The following is a 24,110-nucleotide window of genomic DNA, read 5'->3' on the forward strand; positions in this document are numbered from 1 at the left end:
TTATACATTTCAACTAAACCTGATGAGATGTGTGAACTGTCTAAGCTAACGGAGTGTATCAAAGATGTTAAAGACTGGATGACCAACAATTTTCTTTTCTTAAACTCAGACAAAACAGAATTATTACTTGTTGGGCCTAATTCCTGTACACAGCAGATCTCGCAACTCGACCTACAATTAGAAGGATACAAAATTAGCATTAGCTCTACTATACAAGATCTGGGTGTTATATTACACAGCAATTTAACTTTTGAAAATTATATATCCCATGTCACAAAAACTGCATTCTTTCATCTGAGAAATATTGCTTAGTTACAAAGTATGCTATCCATCTCAGATGCAGAAAAGCTAGTCCATGATTTTATGACCTCAAGGCTGGATTACTGTAATGCTCTGTTTGCTGGCTGCACAGCATCCTCTATTACTATTACTTCAACTAGTATAAAATGCAACTGCCAGAGTTCTTACCATGTCTGGAGATATGATCATATCACCCCACTTTTATCCTCTCTACACTGGCTGCCTGTTAAGTTTCGTATTGAACTTAAAATATTGCTTCTTACCTATAAAGCTTTAAATAATATAGCTCATGTTTATCTAACCAACCTTCAGTCTCGCTACAATTCAACCTGCTCTTTAAGATCTCAAAACTCAGGGCTTCTGGTAAAATAGCAAAGTCGAGTAAAGGAGGTCGAGCCTTCTCATTCACGACTCTTAAACTCTGGAATTGCCTTCCTGATAATGTCCAGTGTTCAGAAACACTCTCGCAGTTCAAAACTAGATTAAAAGACCTATCTCAGTGCATCACTTAGTGGTATGATACATGAATGTGTTCCACACAGGTTTCTTCATCTCATTTATATACACTATGAACAGCAGCTATGCTAATTATTCTCTTTATTCTCTGTTTCCACCAGGTGATACTCTTCCCGAGGCCCTCAGACCACGCAGCGCCACTGATTTGATCCAAAACCAGCGACAAGATGATCCTAAGTTTTCCATATCCTGAATCAGGCATTATCCTGAGAAGCTGCTGTGGTGGTCATGGAGGAGTGGAGAGCATGAGACTGATTCCTGTGATGCTCCAGGGAAAGATGAGTCTTCGCTGAGGTCCAGCTTCCAGCATCCGGTGCTTAGACAGCAGCTCTGCACAAGACGTTTTGCCAGTTGAGAAATGGTCGTACCCATCTGAGGCTGGTTCTCTAAAGATTTTTCTTCACTTTTGCCAGTTGGTGAAGTTTTTTCCTTGCCACTAGATTGCATGGTTTGGGATCTGTAGAGCTGCGCATCAATGGATTTGCTCTTCAGTGTCTGGACTCTCAGTGGTGATTATTAAGCCACAATGAACTGAGCTAAACTGAACTGAACTGAAACTTTAAAACTGAACTACACTATTTCAATTTATTATGATCTTATGTGAAGCTGCTTTGACACAATCTACATTGTAAAAGCACTATACAAATAAAGGTGAATTGAATATATATATATATATATATATATATATATATATATATATATATATATATATATATATATATATATATATATATATATATATATATATAGGTATTTTCAAAACCACACTTTTTTCTATGCAATGAAAAATTGGGTAACTGAAACCAAAACTTTTTAAAAACTACTGCCAGGGTAAAGACTTTCCAAAACTCAGAGTACAGTGTGGTTGTCACAGCCAGGCCAGGTTCTCCCCACTCACAGTCAAATGATTCATCCCATTCGCGGTCACCGCCATTAGCAAAATCACCATCACCTGAATACTAATCACCAGCACACCTGCACGTTATCTCACGCTCCTTACTCCAACCCATACATTCCTGCATGCTCCCTCATGTGTCCCAATTTATAGAATTCAAAATCAGTATGTGAGAAGTATCCAGATGACCTACTACTTCTGGCAAGATTCTGAATTGCACACCGGATGGATGCTATGCTATCCTTTGATGCCCTACTAGGAAGTTCATGAATTTTGAGTGAATAGACGCAACTCACGTGGGTAGGGTTAACCAATCAGGAGCTTGCTCTTGTGGGGGTGTGATTGTGACGTATCGCCTGTTGTTGGTGTCCCAGGGGAAATCCCCCTGCAGACAACGACAAGAAGTTCATCAAACTGGGCTGGGCTCAGTCAGAAGCACCACTGAAAACCTCCATCAGCCAGGTTCAGTTTCTGGAGGAGTCTATGAGCTTAAAGAGCTAAATGCACCTCTGAAAGGATGTAGTGGACTCAGACACGGCCCTAAACGTATCGACACTGTTTATCATCCTTCATTAAGCACATAAACACTGTTATTTTCTTAATAAAATCCATGTTAGCCTTTTAGCTATGAAGCTTGAGTCACGGGGCAGACAAAAGTCCTGCCCATCACGCGAATCTGCGTCTGTTCTGAAGTGAATTTGACACGCGAATGAAGCGGGGTTTGATGCACGAATAAAGCGAGTAACCTCAAATGTTCACGTGGCAATTTACGCGTGGATAGCGCGATTTATCCGCTTTATGAGACGCTTCTACTGTCTTGAATTTATGGCTGTTTGTTTTGACTTGAGTTTATAAGGTAAATATGTGGTATTAGTCAGAGGGGTATCTTGTAAAACATACCCCATTGCAGCATCTCTGAGACTTATGCTGCAATGCACTTCTCTGGTAAGGTATGCATCTTCTAAATCTTTGATTTATCTTCCTGATGGTTTTATTATGTAATTGGCAAAATACAATTTACCTGACAAATAAAATGTTAAGTTTTGATTCATTCTGTTTGCTCCTGAAAACTTTTATATCCAGTAGATTATTTGGAGTCTTTTGCTACCTTTATGGTCCAGCATGTTTAGATTTTGATTGATAGACGCATTTGATTGTACGCAGGCGTTCTGGGCGGATAACATGTACATCTTTTAATCATCTAATCGCTGATTCTAGCAAGATGCTGTGAGCTTGGCTAAAGGTTCTATTCTTTTAGGGATGAGTGAGCATTAGGCAACCAGCCTATTTGAAAATTAGTTAACCCTGCACCCTCTGACTAATTTCAGAGTGTCGACATACTGTCCGTGAGAAGATGCGCAAACCCGGGGTGTAGAACTCTGAGCAGCATTTGGTCCCTAATGAACATATAACTAAAGAGTAAGGAATCAGATATAAATCAAAACTTAAATAATAAATGATGAATATGATCCGTTCTTACAATTAGAAATACAATCTAAATTTTAGTATCACTCAAACTGGAGTCAGATTGAATTCGGAGCTAAAAAACGAATATAAATATATTCTAATAAATAACTAAATTATTTTCAGAAACAATAGAAAAGCCTTACATGCATTAAACCTTCAACCATGTTGTTAGTTTCGTCATTGGGCTAATAGATAGACTTCCACATGATTTATTTCTACATTATTTGCCTTGTCTGCCCAAAGTGTACCCACAGTGTCTTCTTGTCCCTTCCACGTGCGATTCCCTCCTGGTTGTGTGTCTCCCAATCCTGTCTGTGTCCGAAAGTCTCCTGTTCATTCCATCATGGCCCCAATGCTCACCATTTGCAAGAGAAGACTTTACCTTCTTAACATGTAACCTGTTTACATCATTCTGCAATAAACTGTTTACTTCTGGTCTCAGTCCTCTTTCTGTGACAGTGATTGTTTGGACTCTGGAACCAGAGTTTTTTGTCTCATGATGTCAGCATGTGGCAAACCCATGTTCTGTATATTGGTTGCACTGTGAGACTGTAGTTTGCGTCTTGTTCTCACATTTGCATTGACTTGTATGCAATTTACTCATGAAAGTACTATGCACAAGTGTCATTATCTCTACCTGTTGGTTCGGTGTACCCTTAACATGCATCACAGTTTTATTTATTATTATTATTTTATTTAAAGTGGCATAACTCAGTTTATAAAAATACCTGTGGACATGGCCTCAGGTTTTTGTATCCGTCAAATACACAAAAGGCATGTGTGCTGCTATTTTATTTTTATTGTATTTTTTTTGTTTGTTTTTTTTGTTTGATGATTGTAGTAATTTAGCACTCATCATGGTCCCATTGTTGTGTTAAATACCAATATTTTATTTATGTCTGTTAGCAAGTAAAACATTTCACAGTAAAAGTAACATTTCAAAATGAAAAAAGGATCATTCAATTTTATGTCCACCCCTTCCTCATACCCCTTAACCCTCCTGACGTGTTCACATCATGCGCCTTACTTTAGTGTTCCCGGTCAAAATTGACCAGTCTGTTTTAGGCCAAGGGAGATGCAGATAGCAGACTCAAAACAATGACTTTCATAATCTACAGCTATGCTCTAGAAAGATTTGGTTGCATAGAGAAAGGAAAGACCAAGCCCACTTCGCACACTATGAACTGTAGGGCTACCAATATACATCACCTGCGTCAGGAGCTTCGCTCCCTCTAGAAACTGTATAAGAAAGCTACGGATGAGGAGAAGCAACCATTAGCGGAGTAAAAACAAACATTTTGAGGAAGAAGCTGATGATCCTACACAGGGCAGAGTGGCATCGGAGACGGGGGCGAGAGAGAGCCAGGAAGCGAGCGGCCTTCATCACCAATCCCTTGAGTGCTCAATAGAGGAAGTGAATCGCTTCCTTGAGGACACAGTGAGTGATCCACTGAGAGAGCAGGAGCTGGAGCCCAACAAAGCTCTTATCAGCCCCGTCCCTTCAGCAAGAGAGTTCAATTTAAGGGGGGCAAGTCTGAAGGAGGTCAAAGAGATTATCAAGGCATCTTGCTCAGCATCTACTCCAGGCCCTAGTGGCATACCTTACCTGGTCTATAATTGCTGCCCAGGGCTTCTCCAGCATCTGTGAAAGATCTTGAAGGTGATTTGGCCACGAGGAAGAGTTGCTGAGCTGAGGAGGTGTGCCAAGGGTGTGTGGATTCCTAAAGAGGAAAACTTGAAAAACATAAACCAGTTTTAAACCATCACTCTATTGAGTGTTGAAGGGAAGGTGTTTTTCAGCATCGTCTCATGAAGACTGACAAAGTTCCTCCTCAAGAACAATTATATCGACCCTTTAGTGCAGAAAGGAGGGATTCCTGGAGCTCCTGGCTGCTTGGAGCATACTGGAGTAGTTACACAACTCATCAGAGAGAATCATGAGAACAGAGGGGACATAGCTGTCTTGTGGTTGGACTTGGCAAATGCTTATGGGTCCATACCCCACAAGCTGGTCGAGCTCGCTCTACACCGCCATCATGTTCGTAGTAAGATTAAGGACCTAATTCAGGATTACTTCAATAATTTCAGGATGCGGGTCAAATCTGGGTCAGAAACATCAAACTGGCATCGCATTGGGAAAGGAATAATAACAGGCTGCACCATCTCAGTTATTCTTTTCGCTCTTGCCATGAACTTGGTGGTCAAGTTAGCCAGATTGGAACGAAGTCAGCTGTGCGACAGCCCCCTAATAGAGTGTATTTGGATGACCTTACAATCACAATAACAAAAGTCCCAGGGAGCAGGTGGATCTTACAAGGACTTGAGAGACTCATTGCCTGGGCTAGGATGAGTTTTAAGCCCTCCAAGTCTAGGTCCATGGTGCTGAAAAAGGGGAAAGTGTTTGACAAGTTCCATTTTTTCATCTCAGGGAGTGTCATCCCAGCCATCACTGAGCAACCTGTCAAGAGTTGGGGGAAACTCTTTGACTCTAGCTTAAAAGACTCTGCAGCCATCCAGAAGCCAAAAAAAGAACTTGGAGCTTGGCTCACGAAGGTTGACAAATTTGGCCTGCCTGGTCGCTTCAAAGCCTGGATCTATCAGCACCCAATTCTGCCCCACATTTTGTGGCCTCTACTGATCTATGCAGTCTTAATGTCAACAGCTGAGTCCCTAGGAAGGAAGATCAGTGGCTTTCTTCGAAAATGGTTGGGCCTACCGTGCAGTCTTACCAGTGCTGCACTATACGGGACGAGTAACACCTTGCAGCTGCCATTGAGTTACCTTACAGAGGAATTCATGGTCGTACGCATCAGAGAAGCGCTAAAGTACAGGGACTCTAGAGACTGCAAGGTGGCATCAGCCTGCATTGAGGTTAGGACAGGCAGGAAATGGAATGCTGAGAAAGCAGTGGAGTTGGCAGAGTCACGCCTGCGACAAAAGGCTCTGGAGGGCACTGTAGCGACAGGCAGAGTGGGCTTAGGCTATTTTCCAAAGACCTTACTTAGCCAGGTCAAAGACAAGAAAAGACAACACCTACTCCAGGGAGAGGTTCGAGTAAGTGTGGAGGAAGAGAGAGTCAGCAGGGTGGTAGGACTTCGGCCGTAGGGAGCATGGACTAGGTGGGAGACTGCAACGTAGGATCACCTGGGCAAACATCTTGCAGGCGGATTTCCAGCGAGTCCGTTTCCTGGTACAAGCTGTCTACAATGTATTGCCAAGCCCATCAAACCTCCATGCTTGGAGAAAGAATGATACACCTTCCTGCCTTCTTTGCTCTGTAAGAGGCTCTCTAGAACATCTCCTCAGCAGCTACGCCAAGGCTCTGGCTGATAGCAATAAGGCAACTGATGATAAGGCAATTGATGTGAGCTTAGTCTCAGCCATCAACACCAGCAAGAATCATCATGCTCTAAGGAAGGCAGTCCACTTCATCAAAGCTGGAGAAAAACCCTGGGTCCTCCCACGATTAACAACAGGCCTCCTTCACAAAGCCTCGGACTGGCAGCTGGAGGTCGACCTGGGAAAACAGCTGAGGTTTCCTCATCACAACGCTGCAACACGTCTCCGCCCAGACATTGTAGCTATCTCAAAAACTTCAAGACAGCTAATTATTCTGGAGCTTACAGTGCCTTGGGAAGAGCGTATTGAAGAAGCAAATGAGAGGAAGCGCACTAAGTTCCAGGAATTAGTGGAGGAGTACAGGGAGAGAGGCTGGAGAACTTTCTTTGAGCCCATAGAAATAGGACGTAGAGGCTTTGCAGGGCGTTTACTTTGCAAAGTCCTCAGTCGTTTGTGCGTTACAGGCGTGGCAAAGAAAAGGGCCATTCGATCTGCAAGCGAAGCCGCAGAGAAGGCCACAAGGTGGCTGTGGATTAAGAGGGCAGATCCATGGACTACTGTTGGGACACATGTCAGGACTTGATCAACTCTGGCTGAGTCACCTATGTGAGAGTGTATGATGTTGAGAGACCCGAAACACCCAATGATCCCGGAATACATCACTGATGATGTGTCCCAAATGCATCCATGAGATGTTTCTTACATAATACCTGCTCTTATATTAGCACAAAACTCATTTTTCTCCACCAATTTTTTTATTCAACATTCTTTAGCTGTGACAAAAGTCTCAAATTAGTGTTTGTAATATTTAATGCATCATGTTTATTCTTCACCTATAAACAATGTAGCAAATTAATAATAATGTAGATTAACTTTGCACGCATATCTACATTAATAATCTGTAACAAATTATAATGTAGATTAGAGTGCTCGCATATCTACAACATTATTGCTGTAATAAATTAGCTCAAGGTTATTCTTCTACATACATACATACTGTACATACATACACACACACACACACACACACACACACATATATATATATATATATATATATATATATATATATATATATATATATATATATATATATATACACATACATACATATACATACATACATACATACTGTACATACATACATATATAATGGGACAAAGATTCATTTGAATGGGGCTTCAAATGAATCGACTCTTTAGATCCAAACAAACTAATTGTCCAGCAATGCTATTAAAATAAAAACCTATTAAGTTTGAGCAGGGTAACAAGATGGAAGACATTAGATTCATAAATATACACAGGCACCTTTCTTTATACAAAATTACACTTTATTGACTAATCTAACAGAAACTAACACCTAACAGAAACGCACATTCATACAAGTGTAGAGGAGAGTAAAGAAGGTAAAGTAAGAGGTTGAGAGGATGTAATGATGGTAAAACCTCTGAGTTTTTAAGAGCAAACCAAGCAAACCAAACCTAATCAAATTCAATATAACCCTTCTAAGGTCTTTTAGAGTTACAGTTAGTCTACATCAATTGAGATGGAAGTGTACTTGCGTGTGTCCATGTGATGTAAGGAGCTCCCTTGGTTGAGCATGTGGTTCTGGTGGTTGTTCCTTTGTTCTCGCGAGGGTTGTAGTGGGGGAGTCGGTGTTTAAAGTTGAAGCGGCAAAAGGGGCCAGCTGTGCTGTTACTGGTTTGCGACGCTCAACTTAACTAGACTCTTGATGGAAAATGAAGGAAAGAAGGATTCTGGGATGTTAAATGATCAAGCTGTGTGATTAACCCTTTCCGTCTGTGTCTCTGCCTGCTTTCTTGGAGGTTTCTCTGCTTAGGTCTCGTTCTTAGGTCGTTGCAGATAAAGAGGTTTCAGAGAAGAGTGTTGAGAGAAGAGTCCTTTCTGAAGAAGTTGCAGAGAGGTTGAAGAGCTTAAAAACGTTGCAGGGAGTTTGGAGAGCAGAGAGTAAAGAGCCGGGTTCGAGAGAGCTTCAGGGCAGAGAGCTGCAGAGAGTAGGTTGGTTGAAGAGCCGAGAGCTGGGTTCAAGAGAGTAGAGAGAGGGCGTTTCTTTGGTCCCAAGCTTATACAGGGCAGGTTCAGATCCACCCTCCATGGAAAGTTGACCAATTAGAAACTAACCTCTCTGCATCATGGTTTATGGGGCTTTGTCCGAGGCAGAGGAAGTTGCATAGGCAAATTTTATGCAAATCAGGGCAGAGGTGTTGAAGTCTCTTAAAATGATAATATGCTGCACTCGTATTAACATAAAATGTCAACGATTAATTAGTACGGCAAGTAAGCTTCACGACAAGTCTAAACTTGAAACGCTTATGAGTTAATTTAGCTTTGGTGGAGTTAAACATTGTATACAGAGGTATTAAAACTAATAATATTAATACAGAAGCAAGGGAAACATTGCAAAACACATGATTACACATAAAGAGAGAGTAAAGTTTTCATTAAAACATCAGTCTTAAGAAAGGAGCTTAAAAGTTCCTGAATCGTTCTTTGTTCAGTGCTGCATGGCACATTCTTTTTGGGTCGTAAATACCTTGGAATCAGGTTTCGAGTCTTCCCTGGGCAAAATTTGGCTCCGTTGTTGAATAAAAAGCAAATTAATTATATGTCTGTCTGGCCATATTTGTTACATGTTTAACATTAATTATACATAAAATAACTGGAAAGAAGTACAAATAGACGCAGCAAATATATTACAAAATGAACAATTTATAACAGAAATCAAAGGACCAAAAAATAGAAATTTTTAATCCATCTGAATGAATTATCAATCAGCATAGCACTAGTTATACTCTGGACATTTTTGAGCAAGATAATAATGGTCTAATATAATAAAATAATGGTTGCTAAGCTGAGCAAAAAATGCTCCTGCTAGACCCAGAGATTGGCTGAACAAAGATTGAAAGAAAGAAAGAGATCAAGATTCCTTCTTTGTGCTTCTTTCCAGAGAGAGAGAGAGAGAAATAATGAAGTAAACAGAAACAAAAACTCACATAAATGGATTTACAGACACCTAATCTGTGTGAAGATATAATACACTGTTTTATTCACGTTGGAGGATCCAACACTTTAATGGCAATTCATAACTTATTGGTTTAGTTGCTAATCCACATGAATTTGTACAATCTCCATCATACAGTTTTTTACAATTTGCTTCTCTCCAATGATTATTGGGTGGTTGATGATAGGATGATTGGGTTGGGGTTGGGTGCCATGCCTCCTTTTAAAAATCGTACATTTTTGTATGACTGAACTCATATGAATTAGCCACTAATCTAACAAAACTTAAAATAGTTATGTTACCTTGTGAGATCAGCTGGAGGATCAGCACATAAGTGCGTAAAAGAGATGTGTACCTGCAAAATATATTTTTCAGTCTGAAATGAGTAAGTGAGTGAGTGAGTGAGTGAGTGAGTGAGTGAGTTGGGGTCGTGTGTGGGGATGTTTTCTGTCTGATGAATGAATATAGCCTGGATACCCATTATTTTTTCTATGGCGGTCACTTTTGACCTGGAACACCACAGGTGTAACAAGGTTGATTAAAACACTAAAAATTCAATGAAAGAGGTGATCATCACTTTTATATGTTCAAATCATAAGGCCTTGAGGCAATAAGATGTAAAACATAATATTTATGAGTGTTTTAAGTTGTAAATCCGTCACATTTGACCCGAACACAACAGGAAGATTTAGCCGCTTAGTTGACAAAAAATAAGCAAACATGGTTTAAAACATATTCTTTTGTATTTTGCAGAAGTACTTTTGAGTAATGACAGAACTACTTCAAAACAATACAACAGTTAAATGAGACATCCAGCAGTTCCAAATGATGTTATAACAGGAATCCCTCATTTTCAGTCCCAGGGGAAAAAAAAATACACTTCTGGTGTGGGAGGATTACCTGCTCTTGGACTTCAGGCAGGAGGTTTTGCTGTGGATTTATTGGATTTGTGGATGATTCCAGAATTTTCTCTTCAGACAGATGGCGTAACATAAGCTCTGGCAAACTTTCAAAGAAACTTGTTACCACTAAGTTATGTGCCAGGCAACGGATGTGGTTGTCATTAGTCATGGCCCTGATTATATTGCTAGTGTAATGTGTCATCAGATATTACACTGAGAATCTGTCCCTCAAATATGTCTGATAGAAAAATATGCCATCTGATCAGTATGTTCCTGAATGTCGATGGCACTGGGATCCTCATTTTAAAAAAATTCATTTGTAGAAGTGCTGTCAGGTTGCAGCACATGCCTTTTTAGATTGTGGGTCACGGTGGTCTTTGAAAGGTAAATATCCATTTGCAGATAGGTTTTTTAATCAGATATCATTTATTGAAGGGGCAGCTTGTCCAACCACAGAATAAATTCATTATTTTAACTAACTGTGCACCTGTGTACTATGAGCTTGGGGACAAGTTATTCAAATTGAGTATTTTGTTGTGGGGAATGACAAAAGCGACATTAAACAAACTATAATGAATCAGTGCATGTCATACAGCAGATGGTCTTGCTGATTTGGATTGCCACTGGGTGATTGGGGAGGTTTGATTATTAATTAAATTAATGCATTATTTGGGAAGAGGCAGTGCTCATGTATGTCAGTGTGCATTCAGAAGACCTGGGTGTAGAAGGGGGGCTTCTAATGCATAGCATTGTTCTGCTTAAAAAGAAGTGTTTGAATGATTTTTTTTTTTTTTTTGTAATGGTTTTTGTTCAAGTTGACTTAAGGATTGTGGATAATATTGTTCTTCCAAGGTCTCCTAAATACTGAACTGATGCTGCATAATTGCATGTGATACAGGAAATGTGTGCTTTCCTATTCTGAGAAATAATAATAGAGTAATACAGTGACAATAGACTGTGTCCATGAAAATCTTCAGATACTGTTAAGTAGGTTCTCCTTTGTGTTTATCTTGATTAAACACATTTTCAGTAAAAGTTCAATAAATCTAAAAATACATGGTGTAATCAACATAAGCTCTTTCCAAAAACATAGCCCGATATACATTTCTGGAGATTGTGATTCATATAGCCATGGCTGCATTTCATCTTTAAATGAACACTATAGGACACTGTTCTTTTTTGCTATTACCAGCTGACCGCTTACCTCTGTATGGACAGCTTTTTCACTTTTACCAGTTTTTCCAGTGGCTTGTTGTGTATGTCAAGGGTTTTGAGCCGCAGAGCAGAGTTGATTATGATAAAAGAGTTTGAGTCTAGCAAAGAAAAGTTACAGAAAGCAGATCTGACAAAAAAAGATAAGCCACAAAATAAAATAAACAAGTAAATAACAGGTAGACAATGTGGTAAAAGCAGAAAAAAATCAGGCGGAAGCGAGGGCAAAACACTGTGGGTTGGGTTTAAGGAAGTGAGTGGGTGCTGGTCAATCTGTGCTTTTTACAACACTGTTGGTTAAGTTTAGGGAAGGTGGTGAAGCACAGTGGCCTTTGGTGGATTTACACGAGAATAGCAGGCATGAATGGCACACATTGCCACAGTGCAGACATCCCAAGTCTCTCTGAAGTCTCCTCAAATAAGTGGCTCACCCCTCTCCACCTAATCCCTCCTAGCTCTTCAGACATGTTGCGCACGCCCCCCATTCAGGCCTTCACAAATGTCACAAACTCTCCAACAACCACTACCACCATGCGTGTTTACATACAACCCCCCACCCCCCCCCCACCACAGTGTATTATGTTTAATATGTTAAATATAACATACTTATTACATTTAACATATTTACTTTGTTGTAAATATGGTTTCCTAATTCACAAGGAGACAACATTTTGAGACATTTTACGACCTAACTTCAGCCAGCAGGGAATGGGCTGTTGTGATGCCATTTTAAAATCAATTGTATTGACTTTCACATTTATAAATACATATCTTTTCTTATTGTATTTCCCACTTATTTCCTTTTTGCTTTTGTCCTTTGAGACATAAAGTCACACTGTGAAACATAAAAGCATGGCTGTGGGATACAAAGAGTTATAAAAGTACAACTGCACAATATAAGCTCTTAGTTTTAATAAAGTCAATAGTATTATGAGAAAAGTTACATTTTTTATTTGTTTTCTTAAAGGCAGCATTGGATGGCTTTTTTCACAAAGTGATATGTTTATCATCTTAAAATATTTTAACAGCAGACAAAAACCAGTGTATTTAGTTTGGTGACTGTTTCTCATTTAGCAACAATTAGTCAGGCTTCTGATTAAAAATTGATGAAATAAATGTGATTTTAAATTATTTTTATCAGCCCATGACTTGCTTTGGGCAATACTGTGGCTCAGTGGTTAGCACTGCCGCCTCACAGCAAGAAGGTCGCTGGTTCGAGTCTTGACTGGGTCAGTTGGCATTTCTGTGTGGAGTTTGCATGTTCTCCCCGTGTTGACGTGGGTTTCCTCTGGATGCTCCGGTTTCCCCAAAATACATGTGCTATGGATGAACTGAATAAACTCAACTGGCTATAGTGAATGTGTGTAAATGTGTATGGATGATTCCTAATACTGGATTGCAGCTGGCAGGGCATTTGCTGCATAAACCGTAGGCTGGTTCATTCCCCTGTGGTAACCTCTGATGAATAAAGTAAAATAAAATAAAATGACTTGATGTCTTTGGCTGTAGCTAATCATTATTTACCAAAACTACCAAGCGACGATCAACCATTAACTTGCAAATCTGGCTCAAATTGGAAGTAAATCCTGTTGTGTGAAATAGTTGTTAGCTACTTTGCTATTTGTTTACAAAAAGAAGTGGGGGAGTTGCGTATAAACCAGCATGAAATTCCAACAGGTCAATTATGGCACATGAATACATTAAGAAGTTTAAAAAGCTGCGATTTTTCTTTTTAAAACTTGTATAAACTGGCAAACACAGCATAAACCCAGAAACTAAACACATATAAGTGAAAGGCTTCTGTTGTATCTTAGTTTTAATACTGCTAATAGAAATATTTATATTAAATCATTACTTTTTGGAATAACCTGCTAACTACTCTGGCATATGTTTTACACAGCAGATGCAATTGCAGTCAAAACACAGTAATGTGAAACAGAAAATATGACAAAGTATTACATTTTATTTGTTAACACTTTTTTTTTAGTTAAGATCTTATGAATTTGAATTGCACTGATGTTTACAAATTGTCAATTATTTGATACTTATTTTAACCAAGTGATATTCATTTCGAAGCCTCTAAAGATTGTGTAGCGCCATTGATGTGATCAAATTTCTGTGAAGAGATGATGCCAGCCGCAGAGAACTTCTAGAGGTCTTCCTGAAGGAGTGGAGAGCATGAGACCTTTTCCAGAAAGATCCCAGCCTGAACGACCACCGGTGACCTACTCTCACCTGCAGCTTCTTCACAATGGACATTCAGTGTTCTCCAGCCCCCAGCGCCTAGCCTGCAGCTCTGCACAAGAAGTTTTGCTTAAAGGAAAATAGTTGTGCCCAACTAAGCCTGGCTTCTTTAGAGGTGTTTTTTTTTTTCCTTCACTTTCATCAATTGGTGGTTTGTTCCTCGCCACTGGCTTTGCTTAGTTTGATACTTGTGGAGCTATGCATTGATGGATTTGCTCTTCAGTGTTTGGACATTTAGGAGTGAATATTAAACCACGCTGAACTGAACTAAAATTAACTTCAACTCTGAAAACTGGACTGACACAGTTTCAATTCACAAAAACTTTCATGTTAAGCTGTTTCGACAGCCTACATTGTAAAAGTGCTGTCGAAATAAAGATAAATTGAATTGCATTTGTAATGGCCTCAAAAGGATTATAAATGTTTTCTTTTATTTTTAATGCCTTTATTTTATTTGTGATTTACATGTAAATCTGAACAAGTTAGAGAGGGCAGCATACAGGGATGCATGCATGCACCGTTGAGGGTGCTGTGAGAAAAGAGACATTGTGTGTTCATAAGAGGAGAAGAGTCAGATAAGTGATTCAGTCTGTAAGTGAACCTTTCTTTTAAATGAATCGTTGTTGTTGTTCAGTCCTGAATTGTCACAGAAAAAAAGGCCGGGGCAAATAAATCTACAGAAAATTAAAAGACTGTCCTATTGTTCAATTAGTAGTAGGGCCATATAAGTTTTGTTTTAGATGTATAAAATACATTATGCCTATGAAGAGTCCTCGTAAACCACCTATACCAACAACAAAGAGCATTAATGAGCAACACATTGAATACTTCAAATAAGCTGGGTAATTTTCCCTCCTTGTTCTTTCAGTTGCAGGATGTTGCGTGGTTGAGTTTTTTTGTGACTTTTTGCTTTCCTAAACAATGTTTTTTTTCATCATGTGCACAGTCCAGACACATATCTACAAATACACATAGAAAAACACAACACTTCAACACACGTGCACTAGTTCTGTATGATTTTAAAGGATTTAGAAAAACGGGGAAAGTAACTCATCTTCTCCCTGTAATACCCATGATATATCCATGTCATTAGTTTTTGCATGACATTAATGCTCTTTGTTGTTGGTATAAGTGGTTTACGAGGACTCTTCATAGGCATAATGTATTTTATACATCTAAAACAAAACTTATTATATGGCACTACTACTAATTCCAACCCTCACAGGAAACCTGTGGCAAAACTTGAATGAGAAGACCACCCCAGGCTCATTCTGATTACATCCCCCTATATACATTTTTTAAGAGCATCAAATGTCCCAGAAGCCATGTTTTTTGCAGTTTTTGTTTTCGCAAATACACCAGAGACCACTGTGTATGCTTTTAGAGATCTCAAATTGCTCTCGCAAGTGCCATTCGCACTGCTCTTTACGTGTAAATCCACCATGTCGACTGACTGACTGACCAACCTACCAATCCCCCCCACCCTCTTCCTTCACTAATCCTAACTGGTAGTGTTTTAAAAAGCAATCTTGAAAAAGATAAGCCCAAGCAGCAGCCAGATTTTTACCTCGTTTTCAGATTTTACCACATTCTCACCCTGTAATTTACTAATCTGTTTTGTTTTTTTTGGCTTTAGTTGTAGTTTTACCTGCTTTCTGGAACCGTTCTTCACCTGACTTGAACCATGTCTTTACAGTCAACTCTGCTTTGCATCTCAAATCTTCAGACATATGTGGCAAGCCACTGGACAACTGGTAACAGTGGAAAAGTCGGTAAGTGGTCAGTCGGTAAGCATGGAAAGGAACAGCGTCAAACCACCCCGTAATGTTCATTTTAAAAACAAAATGCAGCTATAATACACTCCTCTGGCTACATAATTAATGATTTTCAGAAGGGATTCGTTTTCACAATGATCCTATAATGATTAAGACCCTGTTAAGTATGATTTTTAAAGGTTCTGAATTATGAAGACACAAACCACGTCATCGTAAACCACATTAATAGAGTACAACTAGGTCATACCTGTGTCACATATACACACACACTCACACAGACACACACCTTGTTCAATATTTTATTATGTGCATGGATAGAGACTGATTGCAGAATGCAAGTGCTATTCTAGGGTCTGTGAAATCAGAGCTGCAGTTCAGAATTCTTTCAGACCCTATGGCCTTCACACATTCCCTGTATTGTTAATCGACATTTCATACCAGAGAGAAACAGACCTGCCAAGACATCTTATATTAAAACCATCAAAACAATCATCACTAGGAAGGTTAAATAAATGAAAAAAAAATGTTTTAAATGTTTCCATGGAAACAGGTCACTGTCTCATATACAATGCGCTTCGCCTGAAAACCACTGTATAATTGTAAAGCTTCGGTGAACTATTGGGAAAATCACTATTATAACACATCAAAATAAATTACAAGGCACTGAAATGATCTACTTCCAACAAAATCAACTGCCAAGCAACAAAGTTAACCTGAGGAAATTGCCTTGAAATTGAAATTTATGCTCATGAAACATCAACATTGCCAGTGAGGACAATATCTGGCACAGATGAAGAGAGACATGTTTTAAGTGCAAGACAGACTACTGGCAATGAATATAAATAAGTCAGCATTTTACCTAAATAGTGATAATGGTTGCTGTAGTGTAGCAAGGATGAAAGGGTTTCTCTTGAATAGGTAAATGTAAAGCGTTGAATCTTTTTACTTTTATGTAAAACAGCATTTGACTGTTCTTTTTATTATTTCATTCATCTGTTCATTCAGATATGCATACATAGATGCACTTTATTAAATGCTGAGTGCTGAAAGTAGATATCTGATATTGAAGCTCTCTGAAATACAATAAATGTTGTGGATCTCTAAATGGAGCTGGATTAATCCTAACAAAATGAATGCAAACATAAGGCACATCACTGCTTTATATAAAACATCTAGGATATAAAACTTTTCTTGTCCACATTGCTTATCCACCAGTTCTAAATGACTTATTAATTTCCATTTTTATGTAGTGGAATTATTGTTTTGAATAGTACTTTCATAGTATCAGTATTTTTCATAGTCCTATACAGGGCTGGACTGGGGCAAAAAATCGGCCTTGGCATTTTGGGCCAGAGCGGCCCACTAAATTCATTAAAAATGCTATCTATCTATGCACGTTAACCCATTTTATCAATTATAAATAGCAATGTTTTTCACATGTGTTGGTGCGATACTTTGTAGTTTGCAATTTAACATAATTGACTCTAGGAGTTGCCTATGGAAATAAACACACACAAGAAATACACATACACCAGACATGAAGACAAATGTGAGCGTGAAATCTGGCGTATGCAAAATTTTTGTGTTCACGCAACGTTGATACATGAGAGCCCAGGTTATTGGCAGGTGCAGCTTCATGAGGCAAACAAACAAAGTTGTTCTTTATATCAGTGTTCAGTGATGCCAATAGACCTTGTCAATGCTCCGCCCACTTGATTGATCAAAATAGTTTATTGCAAAAGTAGGTCCAGTCAGTTTAGATCACGTTTCTAAACAAATGCACATCCCTCAAACATTAGTAGTAAACATTGTAAATTGGTGCAGTTGCCAAAGCTCTCATTCCTTTATGCAATCTCTGCGATGCTGATGTGTGATTCACCAGAGAGCCAATATTGATATACAAACTCAAAATATTCTCAATTTTTTTTTTAGAAAAACTAACATGTTACTATGAACTATTAGATATGCTTGTGTCATTTTCATGCTCAGACACGATTTCTTTCTCTCGCACACAAACACTCACTCCTTCTCTGTCTGCATCTGACCAATCCAAACGCGGGGACTATCAAAATATTGCACTGCAAAGAATAAAATTAGTTTTAATTTACAAATGACCATGAAATGAGATGGATATTAATGACTTGCCGTGTGTTAAAAGGTTGTAAATGCGCACTGTTGAGACAAACAAATATATATAAATATATATATATATATATATATATATATATATATATATATATATATATATATATATATATATATAAATATATATATATAAATATATATATATAGCACTTAAGAGATGTTGAAAGATTTATCAGCATATGAGAGCAGAAAGATAAACTAAAATCTTGTAAATTATCTTTTGCACACTGAAATTGACACATTTTAGACATATTTTAGACTTTTAGACATATTGAATCTATAACTGAAAATAGTATATAAAGGAATTTAGATCCCCTCGAGACCTGTGCTCATATTATAGGAATTTCATTTGCAGTATTGCCTGAATGTAATGTCCTCTGCATACTCTAACTTAAAAGGAGACGCTGTTTACTTTGACCAATGCAGGTCAGGAACCTTTTTAATTTTAAAAGTTTTTTCTCTTTACAGATGCTTTCATCACATACGTTTGGACATATTCTGTCCCAGATAAAGGATTCTGGTGAAGCAAGGTCCTTCTTTATGGAAGTCACATTCTGACGCCTCCTGAGATACTATGGTCTTTCTACGATGAGGAGTTGTGAGCTTTTTTGGTTCATTCATTTCTTATTTTATGGTCAAATTATTACAGATCATAAAACCTTGTTTAATCTGAGACAAACACTATTGTATAGTGATAAAGTGAGAGGCCGAGTTTGGTGTGTTCTGGAGATTGAACACTATGATGGGACTACTGAGTACTGACATGGTCACAAATTTGCTAATGCTTATGTCATGTCTTGTTGACCTGACAGGAGAGGCAGTGTACCAAATTATTAACTATTTAAACCTGTTCATTTTGTACTGCTTCAACGTAGACTGGTGGTTAAAAAGAATATTTTTGCATGGCTTTTTCTTCTGGTGCAGGGTCAGGATTTAAGAAATCAGATTGTGTAGTCTGTGCTTGCTCCAACCGTTACAGGCAACAGAGACTCAATCTATACATATTTACACTGCATTTCGTTTTTAAAACCAACTCTACGGGGTGGTGAGACATTGTTCTTTTTCTCCTTTACCTCCATATAGATTGCTTTTCTTATGTTTTTTTTTTCTTACCAGTTTGTCCAGTGGCTCACCACATACGTGGTATGTGGTAAATTTTGCTTTTGAAAACACTACTGCTGGGTATAGTGAAGTCGGTGGGTGGGTCAATCGGTGCTTTTTAAAACACTATTGGTTGGGATTAGAAAAGGAGGAGGGTGTGTCAGTTGATTGGTTAAGTCAGTCAATCAATCGACTGTGGCCTCTGGTGGATTTACATGAGAGTAGCAGGTGTGAATCACACTTGCAAGAGAAATTTGAGATCTAATAAAGTGTACACAGTGGCATCTGGTGGATTTGTGAAATCAATAACTGTAACAAAACATAGCTCCTCTCGTAGATTAGATAATTTAAAAAAAGGTGTTTTTTAATTGCTCTCATGTTGATCCAATCCCCAAAGATCTTTGTTTGTACAAAATCTGAGTTTTTGCTTATCCTCCATCGACAACAAGGGTCCTGACTTACTCAAATTCTAGTAAGATACCAATAAATATTAAGTAAAAAATACTGACACTGAGGAGAAGATATTGTTGCATAGTCACTTATTTTGTGCGCACATAAAACAAAATATGTCCCTGTAGCGCCATACTATTCTGACTGAACCACTGAAGACCATTTCTTTTGTTACCTTTCATTCAAAATATATTTGTGTTCTAAAGATGTATAAAAGTCTTGTGGGTTTAGAACAATGTGAGTGTATGTGTTATTAATGACAATTTTCATTTTTGGGTGAACTATCTTGATCAGAATGATGACTCTATTTTGAGCACTGTCTCTGAATGCGAGAACAGCAGGAACAGACCTCCAACATAGGTTCATTCTAAAAACATCCACCTATATACATTTTCTGGAGATCACAAATTATGTAGCCAGAGGAACGTATGGCTGCATCTCTTCTTTAAAACGAATGCTATGGGGTGGTATGATGCCGTTTCCAGCTAACCGCATACCTCTGTGTGGACAGCATTTCTGCCATTACCAGTTTGTCCAATGGCTCGTCGCGTACGTCAGAGGATTTGAGATGCAGAGTGGTGGAGTAGACAGTGATGACAGGGTTTGAGTCTGGCGAAGAGCCGTTCCAGAAAGCAGTTAAGACAAAATCAAAAGCCAAAAAAAAAATCAACAGCAAACAAGTAAATAAGGTAAGGATGTGGCAAAATATGAAAATGTTAAAAAAATAATAATAAATCAGGCATCCAGAAAGCTTTTATTTTTCTGGATTGCTTTTCAAAACACTGTTGGTTGGGTTTAGGGAAGGGGGTGGGTGGAGATATAGGTCAGTCGGTCAACCAGTCAGTCGACAGTGGCCTCTAGTGGATTTACACAAGAAAAGCACCTCAAAAAAGCGTACACAGCGGCCTGTGTTGGATTTGCGTAAACAAAAACTGCAAAAAAGAAGCTCCTGGAACTTACTTGGTGCTCCCCAGAAATGTATAAAGGGGTATGTAGTTAGAATAATCCTGGGTTGAAGACCTCCAACTGCAAAATTTTTCTAACATGTCTCAACATTTTTAGGAATCATTCTCATGGCTTATAAATTTCACAGATTACGCAGTTTGTAGTTCCACCTGCATAATGTGCTTGAAATTCTATAAAATCATTGACTCCATGGACATATCAGTGCTCTAACATGATGCTGCTAGCCCCATATCTTTAGGGACAAAGAAAAAGTGGAGAAAGTGTGAAAAGTGGTGTGACAAATGATAGGCTTGTGAATCAAGAAAGCCACGAACACCTCATCAGCAATTCTTCTTGGGAAAGTTGCTGCTGATTTGAGCTGCCTATTACATGTTAAGGAATCATTATGTTCTTCTAGTAATGGATTCATTTACAAACTACCCACTGTAAATATCTATGCAATTATAAACCAGTCACACTGGACTTTTCTCCACATAGACTTCCATTAATATGCACACGAATGCATCAGACCGGGAATGCAAGGTCGCGCATCAAGTTTTGCAGATTGCTGCGTTGGGAAAGTTCAAGCTTGGTCAACTCTGACCTGCAAAATTGCATCACTTGACTGCGTGAGACCAATCAAGGATCAAAACACGACCTCTCTGGAACGAAATTTAAAATATGGACCAATGGCTTGCTTTTTTAAATGTCTAATCATCTTGTTTTATCCCACCCCTTTTCGCAGCGTCGCACTTTAAAATTTCAAATGCACAAACTCTAGTGCAGGCATGACCAACCCTGTTCCTGGAGATCAACCTTCCTGCAGATTTCAGTTGCAACCCATATTTCAAGAGTTCACACTTAGCTGATGATTAATTATAAGCTTGTTTGGCATGCTGTCCCGGGAGAGAGCCCTGAGCTCATGAGATCCTCGAGCCCAGGACTCCCTCCCGTTGCAAAGCGGGAGGGGAGTTTGAGCTCAGGTAGATCTCGGGAACTCCCCTGCTGTAGCAAGTGAATGCTCTTGAAACTAATTACTAACTAGGAGCGTGTCTATGTTGACAATTTGGCTTGTTCAATTGGCTTAATTGCATGTTTTTGGGTGGTGGGAGGAAACCGGGGAACCCGGGGGAAACCCACGTGAGCACGGGGAGAAGTGCAAAACTCCGCACAGAAATGTCTGCTAGTTTTGGTAGAGCCAGGAACCAGAGACATTCTTGCTGTGAGGCGACAGTGCTAGGCACTGGGCCACCGTGTCACCCGTCTAAGAGGGAGGCGTAGGGGAGGAAGGGGGGACTCTTCAAAACGAAGATAGCAATGGAATAAACCCCAGGGTATTTATAGTAGTTTAGGAGTCATCTGATTGGATAGTAGTGAATTGGATAATGCGGGTCAGCTGTTAGCAATCATAAGCACGTGATCCTCTCGAAATTTGTTTATACATAAACTTCACTTCAAGAGTTCACACTTAGCTGATGATTAATTATAAGCTTGTTTGGCATGCTGTCCCGGGAGAGAGCCCTGAGCTCATGAGATCCTCGAGCCCAGGACTCCCTCCCGTTGCAAAGCGGGAGGGGAGTTTGAGCTCAGGTAGATCTCGGGAACTCCCCAAAAATGCCTTTGAATAGCTCGGGACAGCAGCCGCGTATTGAAGAGCCCCCCAAAAAGCAGGTGTAACAAGCCATATCCGGCTGCTGGATATAGCGTTGATAGCTTAGGAAGAGAAGCTTCTAAGGTAGCAGAGCAAAGTAGGCTGCTAGAGCTTAGGCGGGGTGGGGGCAGGGCTGGATAGACTCCGCGGGAGTCAAGGCTCGAATATATACACCCCTGCGGGGGTGGGAGCTGGGGTTAGTTTGCTCAAGCAAGAGTCGGGAAGATTTGGGCGGTGGAGACTCTTGCATGAGAGGGTGAAAGGTGGCCAGGGCCTGAACTCCGGCGGGAGTTGAAGCTCGTTTTAGTCGCCCCTGCGGGGGCTAGAGCTGAGGATTGAGGGCCTATGCGTAAGGAAGAACATAGCGAAAGAGTGACGCTGAAAGAAAGACAGTTAGCGGAGGACTCAACGCTGGAAAAGAATTGAGGAAATAGGAGGGTAAGGAGATAAGGGGGAAGATCAGAGAAGGGTAAGTAGCGGAAGCACTCACGCTGTAAGGAAGAAAGAAGGGGCAAATAATTGCCAGGCGGAGAATCTCAACGCCAGAAAGAAGAAAAGGAGAATATAGAATTATATATGCATATATAAATATATATGAATATATATGGTTATTACATGGTAAGGGCCGGGCGTGGGTGGTGATTGACTCTTGCGAGAGTCGAAGCTCGGAGCGACCCCTGCGGGGGTCAGAGCTGCTGTGGGCATTTCCCCTGCTGAAGTCTGGGAAAGGGAGGGGGCGGTGGAGACTGCAGCAGGGGGTGGCCGGGGCGGGACTCTTGCGAGAGTCGAAGCTCGTTTTAGTCACTCCTGCGGGAGTTAGAGCTGAGGATTGATGGCCTATGAGAAAGGAAGAAAAGAGAGGGCGGAGGAACTCGACGCCAAAGGAAGAAAAGGAGAGAGGGGATAACCTGCGTGCGTGAGCATGCACGTGCGTCTATTCCTGTTTCGGCATGTGCATGCACACGCATCGGAACAGGTATACATCGGATGTATGCGTATAACATGCGCATACATACCATTTCTAATGGCCTGGGTGGGGCGCAAATGGTGACTCTTGCGAGAGTCGAAGCTCAGCGCGACTCCTGCGGGGGTCAGAGCTATGGGGGGGGGGGCAGTAAGAGTCGGGAAGAGGGAGGGGGTAGTGCAGGCTCTTACTGGGGGTGGTAGTGAAGGGGTGGCCGGGGATGGGCTAGGGGTGACTCGCGAGAGTCGAATTCGGATTGAACCCCTGCGGGGGTCAGAGCATGGTGAGGGAAGGAGCATAGTAGGTTTGAAAGGAAAGTTAAGAGCATACATGCAACCTGCACAACATGTAGTGCCCCTATGTTCACATACTCATTGTTTGCGCGCACATATGCATACTTAGACGTACACCTGTACCCATGCATATCTGCGTGCAACATACATGTGTATGTGTGCAAACGCACGCTGTCTTTGCGCGAGCAATCACACACATTCCATGCGCACCCATACGCAAGCACACACACACAAATACTCCAGCCTACTTAGGGTCGAGCTCGTACCCCTAGTTGGAGTTTGGAATTTAGCTGATTAGGGCTAGCTGGGCTGTCTTGAGGTGGGATCGGCTAAGGCGAATGTAAGCTTTGAAGGCATCGGAGGAACAGCGGCCTAGGGTCTGGATTTGGTGTGAGGATAGACCTTTGTGAGCTGCTGTGGTGGCTGCGCCAATTCTAAATGAATGGCTGGAATACAATTCGGGGGAAAAGCCTGAAAGGCGAAGGACTTCTTTCAGATGTTTTTGAAACCAAAAACGGGTTACTGGACGGTTAGCGTCATCGGTAAAAAGTGGGGCATGTGGGTCGGACTCCTTTGCTCTCCTTGAATGGAGAAAGGCTAGGAGAGTTTGGAATGGCTGTGTGGGGGAAAAAATGTTAAATATGTAAATAAAATGCCCTTGCTTGTCTGATCTGTTTTGCTTTGCTTAATGAAAAAGGCGAGTGTTTCAGCATTCGGCAGTGTTAGATCAGATATAGTGGGGTGTATTGCGGGATTGAAATTGGATGTGATAGCCATTTCTGAATATGAAGGGTCCTTGGTGCGAATATGAATATGAATCAAGGGTCCTTGGTGCGACAGGGTAAAGGATCAGATATATGGAAGTTTTATGGCAATATCATTGTGAATA

This window comes from Danio rerio, chromosome 17 (genome assembly GCF_052040795.2).
Source record: "Danio rerio strain M-AB ecotype USA chromosome 17, GRCz13ab, whole genome shotgun sequence".
In the NCBI taxonomy this organism is placed as follows: domain Eukaryota; kingdom Metazoa; phylum Chordata; class Actinopteri; order Cypriniformes; family Danionidae; genus Danio; species Danio rerio.